We start from the raw sequence: 18,615 nt of genomic DNA on the forward strand, positions 1-18,615 counted from the left end.
TTATGATTATTATTACTATTATCCAATCTATTTAATAAGAGATCGACTATCTCTTTCTGTTTCTCATTTAATTGTTGGTATTGCTTAGTGCCTATTTTCCATAGCTTCTTCAAGTGTCATTCTCCTCTCCGCTATTTCTATTAACTGTTCCATTTGTGGAAAATCAGCAAAACTTTTACCTTCAGCACGAAGTATACTATTAATTTGCGCGTAAGCTTTATTTTGTCCTTCTAACATACCAAAATGTCGAACGTAATCCTCAGACATTGTTTCTTTAAAATTTTTCCACAACTCTTCAGGATGTAATGGTTGACAATGTAATAATATACGTATTAATAATCTACGAAGTTGTCGAGGCATCATCCATCCAACAGCTTCATTCATAACTTCTACAGGTCCAACATAACGAGCTTCGATATAATTATGTATCTCATCATGATCAATAATAACATTTTCTGTTATTGGTTCAATGGTTATAGCAGCAACATCGTGTCCTTTATAAATATATTTATACAAATATTTAACCGATTTGATACTACTTCAATGTTAATATGACAATTAAATATAATTGATAAAATAGGGCAATATGGAACAACATAACGATTTATCAACTATATATCCGCCAGGGCGTTCAAAATTTCTACCATTATTTCGACGATAATAAGGATAAGCATTTTCATCCATTTTAGTTTCTTCAAGAAAAGATTTCGGATAGTGTTTCGAACAACGTCCATCTACCAAACACCAATCACCACAAGGTCCATGAATCATATGTTTCATAACTATATCATATAAAATACGATTTTCATTAAGATCAGGAATTTCAGCAGAAATGTATTTATCAACAATTTGTGGAGTTATTTTAAAATTATATTTTAAAGTAATCAATAAATGAATATGTGGCAAACCGCGTTTTTGAAATTCAATAACGTATACAAATGCTGCTACTTCACCAAAAAATTTTTGCTTCACAATTAAATCAATTAAATAATCTTTTTTAATATTAAAAACACGAGCACAAATGTCAAGTCTATCAGAAGCTTATTGACCAGGCAATAGATTTTCCTCGATTTCACGCCATTTTGAGTTGTAAGTCATTGTGATAAAAAGATCTAGCTTACTAAATTTACTAATAATTGCCATTGCATCTTGATAATTTTGCAACATATTACGCGGCGACCCAATAAATGTGGACGGAAGTATAACCACTTTTCCAATACGTCCATTTAAGTTATTCGCCGTAGTTTGTAAATAATCTCTTAAACCTTGATATGTTTTGGTACGTAATTCTTTTTGATGATTTTTACAATAATCAATTCTATCTTTTTCCATTTTTACATAACTATCTACAAGCCATTGCTGAAATAAGCGACGTCCTAATAAAAAAACATTAAATTCATCACGGATAGTCATACGATATTTAATATATTGTCCTCTAGTTATTCGTCTGTGACTATTTAATTTTGTTAAATCACGATGTCATCCTGAAGTACTATATGGATAAAACAATGGATATATCCATGGCTCAACATTTGGATCCATCCATAATACTAACTTTTTGTAAAATTTTAGTATTTCTATTACGTATTGTAACGTATGATTCTGGAATTTCTTCATCAGCAGTTGTGCAAAATACTGCAGCAACTTCATTAGTTCTTTGAGCATTATATCGACGTCGATCCATACCTGGTTTTAAAGTAAATAATAACTGTAATTCTGGTAATAATTCACCAGAGATTCCATTTCTAAACATCGTTGATTTTCTAATTCTTCACCCATCATTTGATAAGATTGAGCAAATACATTAAATTCCCGCATTATATGTTCAAGGTTTGATACAATTTCGAAATCTAAACACGAATTTTGACTAAGACGATGATTGATTGCTTCATTTGAATCCACAATGAAAAGTTGGCCATAAGTGGGACTTTCATTTTGCGTCGCGTACAATGCTGTATTAATTTGATAATAAATTTGTCCTTGTATTTTAAAACAATATGGATCAGGACGCCTTCCTTGCAAATTAACCACATTTGCATTAAACGAAGCAAATGAAAATGAACTATTATAACTATGAATATGTTGAAAAAAACTATTAGATTTTACATGACTTCCATCAAATAAAGAATGAAGAAATTGAGGAAATTCTGGCAATGGTTGCAAATACACTGCACCGTGATTACAACAATCATGAAATGAATTTCCTCTATTAGATATTTTTTAAGATACAAAATGCTTTGCATTGCAATGAACGCAAGACACATTCATAGAACCAATATAATATTCAACAACATTATTTACTGACATAGTATTATTTTAACAAGGTTGATTTTTTTGTCGTAATCGATAACGAGATTGCCATTCTGCGAAACGTTCTTGGCATACTGATACAGTATTACCAGAATTTTGTTCAATAATTTCATTATCCAATTCTATTACACGATTATCACGTATTGTTCCAGAAGTACAAACAATTTGTTAATGTAATGATATATTATCTGATGAATATTCTTATCATTTAATTTTATTATACGATTATCATCTATTGTTCCAGCAATACAAACAGTATGATTTTTATCATCAACTGATTTTGGTATATTATTTATTACTTTTGCAATCTGACCGCAACGATGTTGATTTTTTGCTTTTCTTTCACAACGTCGTCGTTGAAATTCCTCTTCTTCTTTTATAGTACGCTGTATTTTGCGTCTCGACATTTTATAAAAGTATTAATAATATATCAATAAATGATTAACAGATACGCAATATTTATATTATAAATTGCACTTTAATATAATATAATATAACAGGAAGAAATATAAAACAAATACAAGTAATATTAACACAAACATGTAAAATATTGTATATGTAGAATCCTACATGTGGATATTACTATATCTGTTGTCAAAAAATAAGCACTTTCTCTTTTGTCACAATTTTTGAAAGATTTACTGTTTATGTCAACATTGTACATTTCTTATTACTTTTGTATTCTTCTTGTAAAAATTTTAATAATTTTGACATATTAAAAAAAAATTCAAAAATGCTGCAGTTCCAGAAAGCTAATAAAAAAATGCTTTTTTTTGGCAAGAGTATCAATTTGTATTTTACCTGAAATTCCAAAATCTTAATTCTAACGATGACAGAGAAATATGCGCTTTTGAGTAGGTATTACCACAAAAATTGCCCAACCAAACATCATAGCCTTGATTCGCTAATAAGTAAGCTAGAATGCAAAAAAATAGTTTATTATATAACTTGTATCCATTATTATATAATTAGTTTCTTCTCAATATTCTAATATAAATTTCATAATATATTTTTATGTGTTATTAATATATTTTAACCATTTATTAGATTAAAACGATGAAATAATTCATAATGTACTTATTATTATTCGATAAGTTAAATAAACAATTTTAAATATACAGGGTGTCTCATTTTAATTCCTCCAGTCGAATATCTCGAAAACCAAGTCTGGGAGAGAAAAATGTTTCAGGCAAAAGTTGTATGATTTCGAGGAGGCCATAAGATGGTACCATTGGTCTGACCTTGAAGAGTTATTTAAAGATCACGTGAAGGTCATTTCAATTTTTTTAAATGGCACTCCCTATTTTTTGTTACATATTCTTGTTGCTGACTTCGAGAGCTTTCCAAAACACTATGATAAAATGTTTTTTCATTAAACACTTTTTGAGTTATAAGGCTTCAAAGTTGCAATATTTTGAGATAAAATACAAGATATCTTGTAAAATATTCATTTCTCGATTATCTTACCCTAATACTTTTATGCACAAAATAATGAGACGAATCAATTGGTGTAAAGAAAACACATAGTTATCTTTAAGAAAAAATCTGAATTTGCATAACTAGCAGTTACACATTTTTATTTTAACATAATTATGTGTTTTAATTACAATTGATTTGTCTCGTTATTCTGTGGATAAAAGTATTAGGGTAAGATAATCGAAAAATGAATATTTTACGAGATATCTTGTATTTTATGTCAAAATTATTGCAACTTTGAAGCCTTGTAACTCAATCTATAAAGCAAAATATCTTGAAAATGATTTTGAATTCAAAAAATTAAATACATAAGTGTTGAAGGAGTTCAAAAAGATCGACAGAACATCGTAAAAAAAATTCGATAAATGAAGAAGTCTAGGAAACTTCAAAGCTATCTTTATTTTTCTAAATGGAACCTTTGCGGGTACTTTTTTATTGTATGAGAGAAAGCGCGACGAGATGAATTTATTCATAAATATGTTGTAATGATTTATTAACATTGATTGTTTGATTATTTGATAATATAATAATTTCAAAATAAATTATTACGGATTTTAAATTAACTTTTAACGATTTGTTCCGTTAAGCTATTCATATCGCTTATGATCAATTCACTTTTATAACACGAAGAAATATAAATAAATAAGTCTATTTCAATGTCAATCATGAAATGTGTATCTTGAGCGGAGATGTGAACTATTGAGCAATTACTGATCAACTACTTAAGTCGAGAAAACTGATATTGAAATAGACTTGTTTTATATACTTTTTGTGTTTTTTAACACCTATGTGTTCAATTTTTTAAACTCAAAAGCCCGTATTCTGGGTTCACATTTATCGCTAAATGTGCCTTTAAATGTGAGCTCAGAATACGGGCCAAAGTCATTTCCAAGATATTTTAATTTATAGATTAAAATGAGTCATCCTGTATATATAATTAGAGTCTGTGTGTGTGAATTTAGTTTTAGCTAAGTATCGAGTTGAGAAAATCGTATTACTCAAATATGATTCGCAGAAAGGTGATTTAAAAACAGATTAATATTTACAGAAATATGTTTTGTATAGAATAGAAAATTATTATATTTATAATCATAATAATAATACGTCTCATGAACCTAATAAAGTTTTTCTATCTCGTGCAGATAAGTTTAGTTCTTCACGTTCTCATTTATTATAAATCGATTTTTGCAAAATTCGGTGAAATACAAATTAAAAGATAATTAAAGATAATTAAAAGATAGTTTATTTTTCTTTAATAAAAACGTCTTTTCTAATAAAATTATTTTAATAATTTCTTTTGTTAAGAAAAATAATTAATCTCTCGACATACACATAAAAAAATTCCTTAATAAAATATAATTTGTTATATTATATATATTGTTATATATTTCATATATGAGTAACTGATTAAAAGTAACAATTTTTTCGCAAATCTCTTATTCTGTTTTTATAGTTTCGAGCAATTTTTCATCAAATTTTTAATTTTAAATTTGAATGTTAGTGTAAAATCAAATACAAAGAAAGAATAATTACTAATTAAATTTTTAAAAATATTAATGTTTAATTAACCGAAAATTTCGCTTATAAAATAATAAAATTTTGCTCAATAATGATAATTAAATATCTTATGTTCCATGTTACATGCTAGAAGTGCTTTGAATTTTTTATTATTTTGTCATACATATGTTTTTTCAATTTGAATATCTTTTAAATATCTTTAAAAGAGAATCGCCCTTTTTCTCAATCAAATATATTCATAATAAAAAAAATAGTGTTTTTCAAAGATACATATACCTTTAATTTAGCACATTTATATCTTTTACATTGATACATTGCATGTAAGCCGCGCGGTGCTCACTCTCTTTCTGGCAACATCCCTTAGACATATATATATATATATATATATATATATATATATATATACATACGTACAACACACACATATATATATATATATATATAACATATAACATGAAAAAGCAATGTAACCGGCACGGATCAGTCCGACACGGCGTGATCGGAAAGAACCGGAATGCGCGAAATCGACAGATCGAGGCACAATCCTCGCGCAAGGAACCAGGGCTGCACAAAATCGCACCCTTAAGAGGCATCCTGCGAACTCTTCTGGCGAAGGAATTGGCGTGTCGCGACTGATTGTAATCATCGACGATGGATCCTGGATAATACTTGCGATCGAAATTAAAGGTTTCAACCTCAATAAAGAGTCTTTCGAAGAAATTCCGATAGATTTGGCGTGTCGTAATCGGGGGTGCGTACACTCTCGATACTTCCTTGAGTACGCGACTCGCTAGCGAGATGACGTATCGCTACATAATTGGCCACAATTACGCACCCCGTGTGCGCAGGATTGATCAGGCTATCGATCCGGGATATAGGAGAGCGTACATAGTCTTTACGGAGCTGTGAGTTGTGGTGGGCCGCGGTAGTTCAACGTCGTTATCCTACATTTATATGACTATCGCGTTCGCGGGCGTATATTATATATACATCGCGGCAGTGAATCAAGATTATAAAGGACAGTTTCAAGAAAGATTGTCGCGCGCATTTGTCGTAATCGATTGTGTCTCACAATTTTCGAGTTGGTTTGATCTTGCGACTTCGTCGTTTCGCTATCGTCCTTACGTACGCCAGTAATCTTCGGGTCATTGCGTCGCAACATCGAAAGTGTGATCTCGCGCGCGAAAGAATGTCGGGGGTTCCAAATTGAATAACGGGCGAAAATATTTACCGATTGTCCGCGGGCGATCAATATCGATATTCTTTTACGTCACGATTAAAACGGTCTGCGCCGAGGAACGTGATTATTATCGAAAGATCGCGCGATCGCATATTCGAGTATCGTAATTATTAAACGCGCGAGTGTTGTTTCAAGATGCAATAAAAGAGAGGATGAGCAGGTCTGAGATGGCACCGTCGGAACAATTGTGAGGTAATCTAATACGTATTATTTACGAAATAGATTTTTTTTGTCGCGGTCATCGCACAACCTTCTAGTATTTCGTGCAATATTATTTGAATGTGCGTAAATTTGGTGTGAAAATTTAATTATTGTTCTTATTTTATTTTTAATAGATTTATTAAGTTTTTGATAAATTTAAAAAATTATTCCAGCCACATGCACATACGCATTAAACAAAAAAATGTTTTAAAACAAATAGACGCAGTTCACGCTGCGTCTCATTTTTTCTTTCGACGATTTTAAGGAATTCTATGTGTAAAATTTATTAGAATATTTATTAAATTATATTGCTTAATATGTCATCTGTAATCATTTTTAATTTCCAGAGAAAGTTCATTGCGTTAAAATTATTAGAATATTATTAAACAAAAGATTGTCCGAAAGAGGCCAGATATAAAAGTAGGTGAAACGCCGATTTAAAGTCGATAGAACCACTCGATATTTAACAAATATATTTAACTATATATTTAATGTCGTCTCGAGCGATCTAATTATAATACTTTAATAAATATTCTAAATTGGCGTTCAATGTGAGCAATTCAATATTGAAAACAGAGTATCAGAAAATATAAAATTATGATAACGGAATTGTGTCTTCGTGTCGCGCTTGTTCCAGATGAAAAATAAGGTCATCGCGTTATTGTTCGGTTTTGTTGTCTTTGGTTTTTCTTTGCATTCCGTTGACTTCGCAAGGTATTCTCGTGCGTGTTTACGTTTGTGATTTGTATAACTTTGAGAAACTATATCTCCGAATTTAGGAATAATATAGTCTATTCACATTAAATTCGGAGGCTCACAAAAAATACGAAATATTGACCTAAATAACTTTCGTTTAATTTAGTACTAATTATGTGCTAACTTTTTGACGTAGTCCACATTTTCTTATTCTTACCATTTTGCAGGTATTCAAGTTCAAAGTGGAGGAAAAGCCCAGTTCTAGTATAGTAGCGTAGTAGCTATTGCTCAAGAAAGAGGAAAACGGAAGTCTTCAGCAAGGAATCTGGTAAAATCGGCGCAACAATTACCATGACAATCTTACAGCATCGTTATTATGTAAGTTTCAAAACACAAAAATATAATTTATTTTATTAAAATATTTCTTTTAATATTTAACGCGTAGATTTTTACGCAGCTTTTTATAGCAATAGCTTTCACATGCTATATATGAATAATTATAAAAAATTTTATTCATTGCTCAATGTAATATATGTTATAGCTAGCTACATAAAAAACATAAAATATATTTATGCCTGTATGTCTGTAATCTACGAGTAATCTCGTATTTTTAAAAACTATAGAATATAGATGAGTTATATAGTTTCCAATATTTTGCTCCGCTATTAAGTCTAATTAGTTATTAATTTTCTAATTAATTTCAACTTTCTAATTAAGTTTAATTTTCTAATTGGTTTTCCATTTATTTTTATTTTGTGGTTTTTGAATTTTTTTTTAAACATTTCGGTTAAATTTGGTTATCTAGAATTTGATATTCTAGAAGAAAGATGTCTCTTTGAATTAAGAACATGAATTTACTTTAAAGAAACAAAAATTTACTTTAAAGGAAAATCAAATTATAGATTAGAATGAAGAAATTTTTCTTCGATTCTTTCCTTACATTTGTATTATGGAAGATAATATCAAGAAATTCATTCAAATTTCAACTGCAGTTTTATTGTTTGCGATGTATTTGGATTATTGCAAAGGTGAGCCTTGTTTTACATAAAACCTGAAATCTGTTTTATTTTTCTTTACTTTTATTGTTATTTGGAAATGTCTAGGTGCTCTCGCATCAATTGAGATGGGCTATTATTCAGAATACACAAGTGGTAAATAACTTCTTCAAAAATAAATTTGTGTGGGTCTTGGTTCTGGCATCCGGCCTCTTAATCGGAATTTCAATGTGCAGTTTAAAAATTGGACACAGCTCTGTTTGTGGAGACGCGTAAAGCATCCAATGGGAACAAAGTTAACACAGAGAGAACTTATGTACATTGATTTAGCGATCCATCTACTTGTGTATAATTCTACTGGTCTTGTCAGATAGATGAGAGTTTTAAATCCGTAGTATAGTATACAAAGCTTTTTAAAAAGTTTGATTAATATTTTAATAATTTAGCAAGCAAAAAGAAATAATTGCTTTAAAGTATCAGTTGGAATATTGAAATATAATAGCATATTACATTATAATTTATTAATAACAATTTCATATAAATATATTTTATATAGATATAAAAAAATATGAAAACTAAGTTTACAAATTCGAAATTGATATTTTAATGAAGTTGCATAAGAAAATGAGAATTCGAAATAATTCGCACAATCGCTCACACTAGCACGATCTTGATGCTTTTACTATTCGTGACGTGAGTTATTCTTCCTTATATAATCAATTTAATAAGAAGCCAATTTTAGTATTTTCTTTTAATCAATAATTATAAAAAAAAAAGTATACCGACACTGATGTTGATAAAATGTGTATAACTTGTATTTAATTTAATAACCAGATTACTATATGTATATAAAGGAAGTTATTCGAATACTTTTATACAGCATTCAAAAGTAATTGAGTTATGTTGATTAACAGAATTATAATAATAATCGATAAACATTCGCATATCTTGTCGAAAATTTATCCTGGAATATATTAATTTTATTAAACGTGCAAACACTTTTAACAATAAATAAATTTATTTATTGAATAACTTGTAAATGCATAAAATGCGTTTCAGTGATTTGGAAACTTTTCTCAGTATACTGAACAAAATTAATCCTGATAATCCGAGCATGTATTATTAATAAATAAACTTGTGTCATCAAATAAGTATTAATTAATTTGTCAATAATTAATGACACAGCAACGCTTCCAAATAAATAAAATAATATATAATATTTTTAATAATTCGATTATATATTTTTCCAAAAAATTAGTTTCAGTTATTTGATGATCCAATAAACAAATATAATTTAGTTTCCATAAACACATTTATATAATGGATAAAACTGATACTGCACGCAAGCGTGCATTTTCAATAAATAAATTCATTGGTTACATGTGTGAGAAACACGCTTGTCGAATAAATAAAATTATCTTCAATAAAGTGATCGTGTCATTTCAATATATATATATGTATATAAAATTAATTTTACCTGGCTGACGCTTCTTTTCCAATAAACAAATTTTACTTCAAACCAATGAGGCCTAAGCTTTTCTGATATAGAATATAATAAAAACTGATGGCTCCCTTGAAAGTACATTTTCAATAAATAAATTTATGTTGATCACATAAACATTAAATTAAATTGTTAAGAAAAATTTATGCTTTCCAGAGTTAAATACGGAATTAAATACAGATTTATACGATTATAAGTTTATTCCTTGTAATACATTTAATAATTAAAATACAAGTATGGCTTGTAAAATTTATAAATTTTATTTTCCATTTAGTTAGAAATATTTGTGATACATAAAATAATATATACATCCGCATATGGCATCACAATGTTGCTCGAATATTTACTTTCGATATCCTCGATTATTTATTCTTAAGATATTCAGGATTTTGTACTCGCGAAATAAGTTTAAAAATGACTAAAACGATATGGAAATAGTTGTCTGTTGTCAATTTGTTCTGCCAATTTTCAGGTTGTCCTGATTGTTATCTGTCATTTAAAGTGTCAGAACCGCTTATTTCTGCATTTGGAACAAATTTATTTATTATTTTCTTTCAATTTTTATTGTATTAAGAATCTTCAACATAGATAGACACATCTCCTTTATTTTACGAGGCTGTAGAAATAAAGTAATGATTATTAGCTTAATATAAAGTAATCAGCTCTTAATTGTTAGTTTGTTCTGTCAATTTTTATTTTTTAAATTTATTTGGTGAGCAAAAAATTCAGAGCCTAGATATCTCGAGCTAATAATTTGGAAAATATGCTGATGCTATAATACAAGCAATTATATTCTTTAATGCATTTTATTCTTGGTATCTTCTTAAAGTTGGATCAAAAAATATTTTTGGAAATAAAAAGTAGCAAAAAAATAACAAATAATTGGAGTATTATTAATTTTTTTGTTCGACTTATGTATACGTCATTTTTATAATGGCTTGGTAGCTTGTTAGTCTTAAGCTATCTGGTTTTTGGTAACTTTTTAATATAGTTTCAGCGAAAAATTATTTTTAAAAGCAAAAATTGGCAAATTATTTTTATACATAATTTATTATAGTGCGTAATATATTTTCATATATATTACGTACTATTCATAAAGTAAAAAAATAAATATAGAATATCGCTATTATACCTTGTATGTATTCATTTAATTCGGGAATAGAATCATTATCGCTGATTTCATTTTCACTTGAAGTATTAATTAGATTAGATAAATATTATTTATGTTTTATATTGCTTATTAATATTATCTAAAAAAGTATTATCTTATATGAAAATAAAATAACATTCAAGAGAATAATTATATTCATTTATCAAGCACAAAAAATAGTTTCCACCAAATTTCATCCAAGAAAATTTTTATACCATTTTCATTTTTTTCTAAAATGCGAAATAAAACTTTTTTATTTCTTAATCCACAGCCTAATTGAGATTCCGATTCGATATTGCTTTTGTCTTTCATTAAATTTTTCTCCTTTTGGAGACTACGTTCATATGAATCTATAAAAATTAATTCTTTTCAAGATGTCATTAATATTTTGCACATACACAAAATAAAAATTTATATACATACGAGGTATCAAAAGTGCCAACCAAACTTTGTGATTTGATAAAAAATCTGAATAGAAAGTTTAAAACATATGTAAAAATTCCTTGAAAATGTTAACGCTCAAATACATTTTTGAGCCTTTTTCAGACCTATGTTTAACTTTTTATAAAAGCATTTCTGGATGTTTCTCAGAAGCAATTTGTTCATAAGTGGCTGAACATATATACTTACATACAGCCATACATACAATAAATACATACACAAAATAATAATAAAATTATATTTGTATGCTGCTTTTTACTATTAATTATGTAAGCAGATATATTTATATTTATCAATTACCGGGTGCATAATTTAATCATTCTGAGGTTTTTACACTTAATGAATGTCCTTTTTAGGCCAGTAGGAATATTTGTCATTTTCTTTTAACCATATAGTTGGTATTACAGAATATATTTCGTCTACCTCGTACCTCGCATTGAATTTTACAACAGAATAAAGTAACTGCAAACAATATATCGTTTAAAAATGCAAATTTTGAGAATTTAATTATACTTATAACAGTTTATTTACTCATACTTAATTATAAATAAAATTATAAATTATAAATTAAATATAAATTAGAAAAAAGTTATTAAATGTCAAAATAATATTTAAACTTTACATATGTGAACATAACTTTAATATGCAATAGATATTACAAATTGTTGTGTAATAATAAAATTACTGCAAATTTATCACTTATTGGTAAAATTAAACATTTTACTTTTATATCTTTACAATCAAATGTTGCTATATTTGATGTTTCATGTATATCAACGACTTTTATAGCTAAACTAAATGAAGGCTTTTCTATGAAATTTGATATATTTTGAAAAATTTTTCCAGTTATTTTTATGTTGTTACTTTCATTTTTATAAGTATTTGAAATAAGCATATAATTAGAATTTCTTAAAAGAACACAGTTATTTTCTTTGAGCTAGTGATATTGTAAAATTTTCAAGACATTTTTTTATAATATCTATAAATTTTTCCATTTTCATTAATTATTAAAGAGTTGTCATCTTTTTCACGTAAATTAAACTTGTTAACAGATTTTAGCTTTCTATCTTCAACAACTCTATTATATATTTGTTGTAAGGGATACTGTGCATACTTCATTTTTTTTTATCTGACTCATATAACTTTCGAATTTAAATGCACTAAAATTATCAAGTTTTCCAAATAATAATACATCATCGCAAAGATGCAAGAGATTATGCACGTTATATGTTCCTTACCATATATTTTTTTACTTTTCAATAAAATATCGAATTAAAGATTTTGCATATGCATTAAGCCTAATACACTCTGATAAACATAAAATTCTTATAGCGATGTGTAAGCATAAAAAATGTTTATATTGAATATTAGGCAATTTCCCTTGCGTTGCAACAGGATCTGTATATAAAAGAAATTGTCTAAATTCTGTTGCTTTCCAATGTTCTACATCTTCTATAGGTCTTGTTAGACGATAAAACTCCTCAGAGATATATTTTCGGAAAATTTTCATAGTTTTCGATATTGAATTTATATCATGATCATTTAATTTTAATTGACTTATTTCCTTTTTTCCAGTCCAAAACAATATAAGTGAATTCATAATACCAAGACATACTAAATGCATATAATCGAGTGGCACATTACTAACTAAAGCAATTCGTATCTTTTCTAAAGGAGTAGAACCTTTATGATGTTCTTGTTGTGAATATAAAGTAAAATTTTTTTTAGTTCTTAATGTGATATCAAGTTCTGAAAATGTCAGTTTGACTCTAAGATATTTACCCTTTTGCGTACATTTATTGCAACCAAAATACTATGAGATGTTATTGGTAGAACAAATGCTGTAGCAGGTGTATCACAAATAATTTTTTTAATATTGGCCTAACAACTTTATTCTTTATAGTAATACCATTTTTTCTTAAAAACAAATATTTTTCCACAAATAAATTTAAAAAATCCATTACCGATTCTGGTTTTTTTAATCCATGATAAATACCGACAATAAAAGGTTCTGAAATTTCTAATAAATCAATTGACATTAAAATAAGCCAAAATTGACTCTTTGATGATTTGCTCAATGGTAAGCCATCAATATTAATTGTTAACGGTAAAATTTCTAAATTCTCTGTTAATGTATTTTTCATCTTTTCAATTATGCCTTTTTCAATAACTAAATTTATATATGCACCAGGTGGCATATTTACAATATTACATAATGAAGGAGTTTTTAGCAATGTTCTACAATCTTTTGGAACAAGCAAGTTTTCTGATTTCATTACTGATAATAATTTATTTGCAGAATTATGCAAGATATTATTTTTAATAATCCAATGAGCAATTTTATCTGCTAAGATAATTTTATTCTGCGACTTATATATGTGTACCTTTATCATTAAAATGTATTGGTATAATTTCAGAAAAATTGCTAACTAAATTAATATTTTTATATCCATCGGTATTACTATTGTTTGTGTTTAAAATATTTTCATTAAACTTTTTATTATTAAAAGAGTGCTGTATTTTATTAACATGCAGTAGTTGTTCTCTTTTCTTAGCATAGTCATTATTAACAATTCTACGGAAATGTCACTTGTAACCTTTAAAATTTCTTTTTTCTTCCGTTGTGATATCTAGAATAAAAATAAAATATAAATAAATATTGCACAATAAAAGTAATCTATTTCGATGCATTCACATATTATATTGTAAACAAAAAAAGGTTATAAATTGAGATGTAATCGATTTTAGCGTTAGGGTCACTGATACAATTTTTGTAACTTCTCATTTACGGTATAAATAATAAGTGTTAGAAGATACATAATATATAAGAAATTTTTTTTATTATAAGTAATACTTCTATAATAATTAAGTAATTTCTATACTTATACAAGGTGAGGCATTTACATATATTGAGATGCTTAAATGTCTCAAAAACTATAAGAGTTATAAAAAAATGTTTTAAATAAAAGTTGTATGGTTTCAAGGGGGATATAAGATGGCGCCACTGATTTGAACTTCAATAATTGTTTGAAGGTCATATAAAGGTCACCTTTAATTTCTTAAATGGAACCCCTCATTTTTCATTGCACATTTTTGTAGTTTATCTCGAGAGCTTTTTAAAACACTATAATAAAGTATTTTTTTATTAAGTACTTTTCGAGTTATAAGACTCAAAAATTGCAATATTTTGACATAAAATACAAAATATCTTGTAAAACATTCCGTTTTCGGTAATCTTATCTTAATACTTATGCACAGACTAATGAGAGGGATCAATCGGTGTGAAAAAAACACAGTTGTCCTAAAGAAAAAAAATATGTAGCTGCTCGTTGCAAATTCATATTTTTTTCTTTAGGAAAACTATGTTTTCTTTACACCAATTGAACCTTTCTTCTTTTTTTTGTTCGGAGTTTGATCGTGCCCGACCTGTCGACTCCAAGTATGATTCTCGCGCGTGATGAAATGAGATTTTCGATCGTTCCGAAATTCGGGAGTGCCGTCAAAGTATCGCGCGTAAAAGTGCAGGAGTGCCGTCCAAACTATCGCGCGTATAAAACAATTAATCCTGACGTACCTGACAATCTGAGAGGAGGAGGAAGTCTAGGAGAGGCATTCTGCATCGGCGGAGCATCCCTAGGGTAAGTATTATTTTTTATATAATAATTTTTATTAATAGTGTACACGAATTAATTTGATTTATTTATTTAAATAATTTTAACAAGTGAGGTTCAGAGAGAAAAACTTTTAAATATATCCAATCAAAGTTTTTATTTAAAAAATAATTTTTTTATATTTATAAAAATATTTTATATTTATCTGTCTATTGTACACATCGAATATGAAATTTGGTAAGTACAATAATTATTTCTTGAATATTAAATATTTTAAATGCTGCTATAATTTGGATTTTATATTTGCATGTTACAGAGAACGTAGCTTCAATGTCAACAACTCCGCTGCGCATCAGTATCGGTGAGTAACAAAAAAACTTTTATTTTAAAGCAACAGATTTGTGTAGAGATTTGTAAATAAAAATGTAGATTGTGGATAAATCTCTGTTGCTTTAACTCACGGACGGGGAAATAACTGCGCGTATATTGTGAACTCTTTAATTTTAAATTAATTTTAAATTATTAAAAAAAATTTCTTTTTGTACTTCAAGATAAAATTGTACATTTGTTGTTAATATTCAATATAAAATTGTAATATAAAATAATATAAAATTGTATATTGTTTTTTATTCATTTTTTAAATTTGTGTTAAAATAGATATACTATTTGTATAATGTTTTAAAAAAATTGAAAAAGGAAAAATATTTTTAAAACACTATAGTAAAGTATTTTTTCATTAAGTTTGTTTTGAGTTATGAGGCTTAAAAGTTACAATATTTTAACGTAAAATACAAAATATCTTGTAAAACATTCATGCTCCATTGAATCAAATACCAAAAATTCTCACATTCTTTTGGATAACATGTGTTAAAAATGATAAATATTTTAAAAAGTACGTCAAAACGGCCTTTAATACAAATGATATTTTATATATTATTTTATCAAAACGCACGTATACTTTTTCGATTAAAGTTATTTCGGGTCCAATAACAATAATAAACGGCTGCATTGTTCATGCAAGATTCATTTGGGACATTTTGTTTTGTTCATTAATACAGATTTGTTCAATATCTCCTGGTATCTAAAAAAAAAAAATATTAAAAAAATATTAAATTGCGTTTTACTAACATAAAAATTTAACAAATTATTACAATTATTATCTCTTAACTACAAATATTGATAATAAACATATATTATCGAGCTAACCTTGCAATGTACAAGAATGTCATCTCGGTTTTCAGAAACTGTAAGTTTCCACACTCTTCTGCGATCTGGAGATTTTATACTAATTTTCATTGATTTAAGAGCTAAAATAGCTATTAAAATCTAAATCTAAAGAACCGTTTTACTATCTATAAAGTTATTGTATCAAATATTTAAAAAACATATAACAATCACCTTTCAATAGATAAATATTAATAGCTGAGCAAAAAAAAAGATCTAAATATTTACCTATATTCACAGATTCCGATTGCATGAGAATCTCATTGAGTTGATCTCCTGTTGACAAATATTTTTTTAAAAGCTTGTAAATTTTTTAAAGTCTATGATGAAATTAATCTATTTTTGCATCCCGAATATTTTCTATCAAAATCTCTTTCGATCTAAATATGTGCAAAAAAAATTAATCACCTACACATTTCATATATAAATGCAATTTAATAATATAAATTCAGAATTTCTACACTTTCATGATTAGTATTTTTAACTTAAGCATATTATTACCAATACGTATCCGAAATTATTAAATTATTAAACGATTGATTACAACAGCTGTAGTTGAAGAAGAAGATGATAAAATGCAGTGTATCGTATACGTAAAGGATGTCAGAAACGAGAATGGCTTGCTAATATGCTCGGCGACGATGCGAAAGAAAATTTAATCATTGAGACCTTGGATGCTGATTACGACGATATCGAATCTCTAAATAATCTAGATGTTAAAAATACTATACGATATGAAAAACATGTTAAGAATTGCGCATTACAAAATGTATTCAAAATATTTAACTGGTGATCACAACGCCAGAAAGAATTGCAAGATTTGGAAAAATAAAATATTTAAACATTAATATGTTTTATCTCTTATTCCCCCCTCCTCATTCCCTTCCTCCCTCACGAGTCATTTAAGAATTTATTTTATCCGAGTATCGTCTCTCCCTTCTCCTAAAAATTTCAGAGCACTAAAGTATTCTAGAATCTCTCACCACATTTACCACTAATCTCCCCCACTACTTTGAATACGTGACGGGGTGTCACGTATATTTGGTTCTTCATATTCGATTCTTCATACGGTCAGTGTTGCGTTAACCGTTCGTGAAAGTGGTCCACTTTTGAAATCTGGAAATATGTACTACGTCGAAAGAAACAGTGGCGGCCTCAGCAGAAGCATGAATAATTACGTACCGAGTCGTTATGAAACTCTATCGTTTGAGAACAAATGTGATAAGTAAGTTTTTGTTTAACTTCTTTCTATTTTTCACAAATTGTTTTTAAACTAATTTTATTTTTTATTTTTCTACAGCATTTCGTTGAAGCATCGTGCGATTCGTATACTAAGTAGACGATACGCATTGACAACCACGAAATTCAAATTCCTTGAAATTGGTATCAACGTGGGTTCACCGAGTTACGTGGAAATTGTCATAGGAGATCATCAAGGAAAGGAACTGATATTATCTCTTGAAACGTGGAAGGAACTCTATGAGCAACGTCGCAATATTCACGATTTACTGTGAAAGGACTCTAAAGATACCTATAATTTTATAAGCGTTGGACCGCTAACAGTGCGAGTTCATACGATTAACGATACTAAACTTATAAGTCTCGAATCTTTAAACGTACGCATGATGATGATTGAACCGACGTTACACCGTATGTTTGATCTCGATCAATGCATCGATGTAACCTTTGATCGATTGGTTAGATCACCGAGACAGTCGATACTAAGTTTACACAATTCTCCAATATCGCGTCCACTATAACGGATAATAAAGAAGTATCAAATGTAATACGCGCCAGCGACGCGTTCAATAAACATCAACTCGTCGATTGCGAACTGGCAGTTTTAGTTTTTAGTTACAATATGTAATAATAATAAAAAAAAAAATTAAAGAGAAGAATAAAGTTTTTTTTTTAATTTAAATCATGATATAATTTATTCGCACGCATTTCCCATCCGTGCTTCCTCCCACCCGTAAACAGTCCCAGTTCTCATACGTAGCTCGTTGCGGGGGATGACGTCATGCTGGGAAGGGAGAATGCGAAGCTAGGGGCCGCGAGAGAGTAAGCGCTAGGAAAGAAAGAGATAGCGCGAGGCGAAGGAGAGCGAGAGAGTAAACGCTAGGAAAGAAAGAGATAGCGCTACTTTAAGGCTAAGATGATGCGAGAACGCAAACAAAGAATTTTTTTTTTTATTAAATATTAACTTATTAACTTATTATATCTAATTATATCTAATATATGGAGAAAGAAGG

General features: G+C 28.1%; 1 pseudogene; it reads left to right on the plus strand.

The window, feature by feature from the left end:
* Positions 1 to 6,051: 6,051 nt before the first annotated feature.
* Positions 6,052 to 18,615, plus strand: part of LOC140671433 (uncharacterized) — a 57,125-nt pseudogene continuing 44,561 nt past the window's right edge.

The sequence above is a fragment of the Anoplolepis gracilipes genome, chromosome 11, assembly GCF_047496725.1.
Source record: "Anoplolepis gracilipes chromosome 11, ASM4749672v1, whole genome shotgun sequence".
Taxonomy (NCBI): domain Eukaryota; kingdom Metazoa; phylum Arthropoda; class Insecta; order Hymenoptera; family Formicidae; genus Anoplolepis; species Anoplolepis gracilipes.